Source organism: Lactuca serriola, chromosome 1 (assembly GCF_051521515.1).
Source record: "Lactuca serriola cultivar US96UC23 chromosome 1, Lser_US96UC23_V15, whole genome shotgun sequence".
Lineage (NCBI taxonomy): Eukaryota > Viridiplantae > Streptophyta > Magnoliopsida > Asterales > Asteraceae > Lactuca > Lactuca serriola.
Window position 1 is genome coordinate 250,902,720 of NC_136408.1, and position 8,052 is coordinate 250,910,771.

Sequence of the window (8,052 nt, forward strand, 5' to 3'; positions counted from 1 at the left end):
AAAGGTGTTTTATTTATGAGTAAAGTGTTGCTATCTCTTGTCGATCGTTTACTATATTTGGTTTGCATGTTTTGACTTCCAGAATAATTATGTTTGGTATATCATATTATTCAAACCTCCACAGTCGGTCAAATGTCGGAAGTAAGTATGAATCAACACTGTCATGATTGTTTGCAGAGGTCTAAGGTGTTGGACATGGCTACAACAATCATGAGTGTTCATAAGTTCTAAGCATTGGAATCAACCCACACTTACTGGAATCACTTCATAAAATTTTATCTCGAGTGATCGTGAGATGATAATATCATATAAGTTTTCAAGCCTAGAGATATGATTTGTTACTTACGAGTTGGTTATGCATTGATTGTACGAAAACGCATCGGTAACTCGATGTTATAAAACGTGCCTTTGTGTATAATTCAATGAGTGGTAGAATAAACATATGAGTCGAAGTTTATCTGTTCCTTCTAGGAATAGAAGCGATATCTGGGCCCCTCGATGATTCATTTAAGTTCTATGTCAAACAAATCGTAAGTCGGGAAACAAATGTTGGACAATAAGTAAGACCATGTTCCATGTATTTGTCCGACTGATATCTAGAACAGAGGATTATATGATGATTTATGTAAAATGGCGCGTTCTAGTTCAACAGAGTTTAAAGAGCTACGATTGCTAATCGGTTCCTGAAGTCATACTTGCAACTATAGTTTTTAGACTTATCCAAGTGGGAGACTGTTGGATATAGTGTCTATGTCGATAACTATATTTGGTATGTACTTGACCCGACCCGGCATGGTCCATTTGGGTTGCACTTCACCCGAACAATTTATGTATAATCTTTTGAGAATAGTACAAGTTATGATTTATTAATATATTATAAGTTCTAATATATTAATATTAGATCATATTATTTAATTAGTATTGATCTATAATTAATCTAGGATTAACTTAGAGATCAAAGATATTACTAATTAAATATGGGCTTCTATATTTATATTATGTGGGCTAATGCTTATTCGGAATGGGCTAGGCTTGCATGGAAAGTCCATGGATACCCCATGGAGCTTTAACCCATGGATCTCATGGAAATGAAGAGACATGGGTATTAGAGTTTACATGGATGTAACCCTAATCCACCACACTATATAAAGGAGGCTTTGGTTCTTGAAATAGACTAGTGGGCACTAGTTGAGTGAGAAAAACAAGAGGGCCAATTTCAAGATAGTAGTGACTATTCTATCAATGTTCCAAGTTTGTGGTGATTTGTGATTTCCATTTGAAGCATCCACACTATTGGTGCTAGGCTCTATAACTCCAAGGAATCAACTACAACTACAAGGTAAGTATTTCTACTAGCTTTATTTGATTCAAGTTCCCCATGCCATGCTAGTTAGGATATGAACCTTGGAAAAATAATTATTTGCATTTATCTTAGACAAACATAGATCCAAGGTTTATTAGGGTTGCATGTACACTTAGGAAGTGTTAGAATGCTCAAAGCCCATCACGACTTAGTGCCAGGTACGACCCCTATTGCCAAGGCTCCGTAACGACTGGCACCGCCTGAGATGCAGGAGCTATCATCTCAGTTGCAGGAGCTGCTAGGCAACCAGTTTATTCGTCCGAGTAGTTCACCCTGGGGAGCACCGATCCTTTTGGTCAGGAAGAAGGACGGTTCGCACAGGATGTGCATTGACTATAGGGAGCTGAACAAGTTAACGGTGATGAATCGTTATCCACTCCCGAGGATAGATGATATTTTTGATCAGCTGCACGGTGTGTCTTGGTTTTCCAAGATTTATTTGAGATCAGGATATCACCAGGTCAGGGTGAGGGAGTAGGACGTGGAAAAGACCACGTTTCGGACTCTTTATGGTCATTACGAGTTCGTGGTGATGCCGTTTGGGCTCACCAACGTGCCAGCAGTGTTCATGGATCTGATAAACCGAGTCTGCAGACTGATGCTCAACCGCTCGGTCATTGTGTTCATAGATGATATCTTGGTGTATTCCAAGACTCGAGAGCAACATGAGGAGCATCTTAGGGAGCTGCGAGGGGTTCTGAGGCGAGAACGGTTGTATGCCAAGTTCTAGAAATGCGAGTTTTGGTTACGAGAGGTCCAGTTCCTCGGACATCTCGTTAACCAGGAAGGGATTTTGGTCGATCCGGCCAAGGTGGAGGCAATAATGCAGTGGGAGACTTTGAAATCTCCCTCATAAATCAGGAGTTTCTTGGGTTTAGCAGGGTATTATCGGAGATTCATTCTCGATTTCTCCAAGATTGTCATACCACTCACTCGTCTAATGAGGAAGGAGGTGGATTTCAGGTGAGGCCATAAGCAGCAGAGGGCGTTTGAGACCCTCCGGTAGTGTTTCTGCGAGGTACCGGTGTTGACACTCCCCGAGGGAGTGGAAGATTTTGTGGTATTTTGTGATGCATCCATCACAGGCTTAGGGGCAGTCCTCATGCAGAGGAGACGAGTGGTAGCCTATGCGTCACGGTATCTGAAGCTGCATGAGACAAGATACGTCACGCACGATCTTGAGTTGGGAGAGGTGGTCTTCGCTCTCAAGATTTGGAGGCACTATCTGTATGGGGTCTGTTGTACTATATACATGGATCACAAGAGTTTGAGGCACTTCATGGACCAGCCGAACCTGAACATGAGGCAGCGCAGGTGGCTGGATGTGGTCAAGGATTATGATTGCGAGATCCTTTACCATCCTGGTAAAGCGAATGTGGTTGCGGATGCTCTGAGCCGCAAGTCAGGTGCGTCCTCGACCCCAGTCAGGTGTATGAGGATAGCAGTGGATTCCCCACTGGTGGGTTTGATCAGAGATGCTCAGATTGGGGGCATGAGGCCAGAGAACTGGAAGTTGGAGAGGATTAAGGGCGAAAGCGCCCGGTTTGTTCAGGATAGTCGCGGATTGTTGACCCGCTACGGTCGGGTTTGGGTTCCAATGTCCGAAGGGGTCCGGCAGACAGTGATAGAGGAGGCTCATAAGTCTCGTTTTTCGATTCACCCGGGAGCCACCAAGATGTACCGCGATTTGAGTTCGAATTATTGGTGGCCTGGTATGAAGCGAGATACCGCTTGGTTTGTTGAGAGGTGCTTGACCTGTAGGATGGTCAAGGATGAGCATCAGAGGCCGCATGGTAAGTTACAGACTATGGAGATTCCCATGTGGAAATGGGAAATGATCGCAATGGATTTCATCACGAAGTTGCTGAAGACGGCAAGGGGGTTCGATTCTATATGGGTCATCGTGGATTGATTGACCAAGAGTGCCAATTTCCTAGCCATACGGGAGAGTTAGTCTGCAGAGAAGTTGGCCGACCTGTACATCAGAGAGATTATCTCATGCCATGGGGTTCTAGTTTCTATCGTTTCCGATCGAGATGTCACGTTTACTTCCCATTTTTGGTAGAAGTTCCATGAGGAACTGGGTACACGACTGCATTTTTAGTACGACGTTCCATCCGTAGACTGATGGGCAGAGTGAGCGAACCATTCAGACCATTGAGGAAATGTTGAGGGCTTGCGTTATTGATTTCGGTGGGAGTTGGGATTCCCCCCTACCGCTTGCGGAGTTCGCCTACAACAACAGCTATCATTCTAGTATTGGCGCACTGCCTTTCGAGCTGTTGTATGGGCGAAAGTGTAGGACCCCAGTCTGTTGGGGTGAGGTTGGGCAAAGAATGATGGATCGGACAGAGGTAGTTCTGCAAACTACCGAAATGATACAACATATTAGACAGCGGTTGCAGACCCCTTAGAGCCGGCAGAAAAGTTATGTCGACCGATGTCGATCTGAGCTAGAATTTCAGGTGGGTGACATGGTTCTTCTGAAGATCTCACCCTGGAAGGGTGTGATCCGCTTCAGGAAGAGGGGAAAATTGGTTCCCCGTTACATTGGGCCGTTCTGGATTATCGCCAGGGTTGGCAGGGTGGCTTATAGGCTAGAGATTCCGGAGGATCTTTTCCGGATCCACAACACATTTCATGTTTTGCAATTGCGAAAATGCATTATGGACCAGGTGGCAGTGGTATTGTTGGAGGACATTCAGGTCGATGAGCGCCTAAACTATGTGGAAAGTCCTGTGGCTATTTTGGAAAGGAAGAAGAAGATTCTACGGAACAAGGAAATACCTTTGGTAAAGGTACAATGGGAACATCGGAACGGATCCGATTGGACATGCGAGCCGCAGGCGGAGATGCGCGAGCATTACCCGACATTGTTTATTCCAGCGGACTTCGACGGTGAAGTCTAGTTCAAGTGGGGGAGAGTTGTAACGCCCTGATTCTAAGGTATTGTTAATATGAGTTTTTGGATTAGGCCCTACCCGACGAGTTGGTTTACCTACTCGTCGAGTAGCAGTGAGAAGGATCGCGGGTTAAGTGACCTACTCGACGAGTCCATATCGGGACTCAGTGAGTAGGAGTTGGCAAGTGAAACCCTAATTCCCTGTGTTTTCACCCCTATTTAAAGAGACCTTAGCATCCCTTGGACCTCCATACAGTTCCAAAGAACCCTTGAGAGCCTTATTCGTGTGTGTGTGCCTTGTGTGTGTGTTTGAAGCTTGAAAGAGAGTCCTTGGAGGGAGAAGACTTGGAGGAGAAGGAGATTTAAGCAATTGGAATGTGCGAATCAACAGTCATCTTAGATATCAACTTCAAAAGGTACCCAAACCTTCATTCTCCTTATAGATCTCCTTTATTGGGTGAGTTTTAGGGTTTTCATGGAATATCAAGTTGGTATGATGAGCTATGGGCTAGATCTGAAGTTGTAACTTCAGATCTGGACTCTCTTTAGATTCTAGAAGAATAAAGTTGCAGCTTTAGTCATGATTGAGTTCCCCTTTGGGAATAAAGACCCATAAATAGCTTAGATTTGCCATTTTGAGCCTTTAAAGCCATGCATGCACGTAAAGTTTGCAACTTTATGTGATAAGCATGCCCTGGAAGAGGACCGAATGGACTCGGCGAGTCGCAAGGTTGACTCGGCGAGTCGCATGAAGATGACCATTGAACTCGACGAGTTGACGAACAGCTCGGCGAGTCCGATGAAGATTGTCAAGGGACCCGACGAGTTGATAAACAACTCGGCGAGTCGGATGAGTTTTAACCAAGACTATGTTCGCGCGTATATCCGTCGAGTCGTAAGGAGGGAACTTGATGGGTAGCCTTAAGGTTTGATCGGGATTCAAAGGAACTCAACGAGTCACCTCGATGACTCGGTGAGCTGGATTGTGCTTCAAGGGACTCGGCGAGTAGCTGGGTGTACTCGGCGAGTTGAGGTCAACATGGATTGTTGACCTTGACTGAGGACTTTGACCTTGATCAGGGGTCGACTATTGACTTATGGAGTACCTTATAAGGTTAAAGGCTTATGCATATATTGAACTATGGTTATAGGTGGTGGGGCATTCGTCGACTAATCCGAGAGTTGGAGTTTTCCTTCTGAGTCGATATCTGCGAGGTGAATTATCCTCACTATATCGATAGAGTCTACGGCACCAATGTCGACCCTTTAGTTGTTCTTGTTATGGCATGTTGCATGTGGTTACGATTTGTTAGTTCGGAATCGAGGTAGACAATATGTTATGCTTTTATGATCTGTAGGGATTGGTGTGTTAGTGACCTGATAGGTCGGTACTCTAGTTACAGGAAAATTCTATGATTGTGATCAGTGACATAGATATGCTTGATGTTTGTATATGCCTATATATGATAGCTATGTGCACATGGTTATTTGTTTTTTGGTTGGGTTGTGGCGGTCCTACTTTTTGCTCAAGGCCAACATACCCTATGACCGGTCCGGGGAGACTGTAGGCCCACGTGGTGGACCAGTCAGGCCGAAGGCTCGGGATAGATTCAGACAGACTGTAGGCCCCATAGGGCGGTCCAGTCAGGCCGATGGCCCAGTATCATTGATTGTTACTGATATGGTGTTGTCAGTGTGGTATTAGTATTTTCGGGGTAGCTCACTAAGCCCTCGGGCCTACAGTTTTCAGTTTATTGTTTCAGGTACATCAGGAGACCATGGAAAGGCGAAGGCGTGACCGTACCACTCCTCATCCTTATGTAATGATTCTTGGGACACTCTGATGGAAAATGATTCGAAAACATTTTCTAAACAATGCTTTATGGTTTTTTATTTATGATCGAAAAAGATTAAATTTGGCGTAAAATTTATGAATGTTACATCGGGCATCCCAGAATTGCCTGGCAGCATGTATGACTGTTTGGTATGTGGTATGATGGGGGAACTCACTAAGCTTTAAGCTTACAGTTTTAGTTTTGGTTTCAGGTACCTCTTCATCCAAGGGGAAGGAGCCGGCGGTGTAGCAGCGCATGAAGCACACACATGACTTTCGCATTTAGTTTTCTGGGATTGTACTCTGATTCTTATTACTATTGATGACATGGTTTTGAGACATGTTACAATTTTTATAAATTGATATAACATTGGCAATGTTTTTGGTAAACTATATTATAAGTTACTTAATTAAAAATGAAATTTTTGGCCTTGAAAATTGGGATGTTACAAGTTGGTATCAGAGCCTTGGTTTGAGGGACCCTCGGGGGTGTCAGGACTTAAATCGAGGGCTTGAAAGATTTTTACAAGAAAATAGTTTTCTAAAATCGAAATTAAAGAATTTTGATGAAAGACAAGGTGTGTGATGTGTGTGACCGGACGAGCTCAAGTAAGTTTTCCCCAAGATACCAATTCTTGTTACGTTATGTTATATGATATGATTATGAGAATTGCATGCTAGAATAGGGCTGAGGATCTAGGAGGATGCCTTGTATGCCTGTTTTGAGCTTATGGGAACTACATGCTAAAATAGGGCTAACGGTCTAGGAAGGATGGCTTGTATGCCTGATGTGTAGGTTATGCTTGATTTGGTTAATCAATGCACGAATGCTGCTTTCTTTGTGCTATATTGGTTATGGCTAGCTTTAACTAACTAGTAAGTGAATAGGTAACAGTATTCGCAAGCTAGTTAGGGAAAGGTGGTAGGGACTCATAGTGCAGCTGATGGCGGAGAGTAGGTCAGAGGGTGCCCAAGGAAAGCCTAGGATGAGAGTAGTTGGAAAGCAGTGTCAGTAAGAGGACTTGGTGAAGTTGAAGCAATCCTTGAGGAAAGTACGGATAGATGTAGAAGGTAGTATGGGCCCGTACTACTAGAAGCAGAGGATCTGTACTCGAGTCAATGAAGGCTGAGATGGAACCAGGAAACTTGGAGAAGGTGCGAGACCTCTCGAGAATATGTATGATCCTGAAGTTTATGTGTTTATTTTCAGTATGACGATTACACGACATGGAGCAGGAGGTTCAGGATCTGGTTCAGGATCAGGATCAAGCTCGGGTGCGGGATCCGAGCAGATTGATGATGGGCTATGCGAGTTCATCGCGTCTGAGATCATGAGAGGTATCCTTCAGGAGAACCCGGTCATTTTCGGGTAATCAAGGAGGGGATTATTGAGCTGATGAAGGATCGTCTTCGGACATTCAGGAGTGATTTGGTGTCTAGCCAGACGGATACGTGTGCACTGTCCTACAACGACTTCATGGGGTGTGGTGCGTCGGACATTCATGGCATGAAGGTGTTGGATTAGGTGTCTAAGCCCATAACAATAATTGGAATGTAGTTGAATGATAACATCACAGTCCTTTTGGGTTGCCCTCAAACCTAGCAACCGGACAAAGAAATTATGAAAGGAGAGATATTGATTTACTATAAGATTAATAAATTAATATAAATGATTTATTAATATGTTAAAAGATTAATGTATTGATTAGAAATCATAATGTTTAATTAATAGTTAGCCAGATATTAATTAGAATTAATTTTGGGTTTAAAAGCATTAATTATAAAGTGTAGGGACTAGTTTGCAATTATGAGATAGTTGAGTGGAAGGCTCCAGAACCTCCTTGGAGGGAGGTGGACAAAATCTATAGGGGAAACCCTAAGGATTTCGTCCAAGGGGCTTTGGATAAGGCGTTTGGATTAAATTAGGCCCCAAGCAAAGGAGTATTAGGGTTT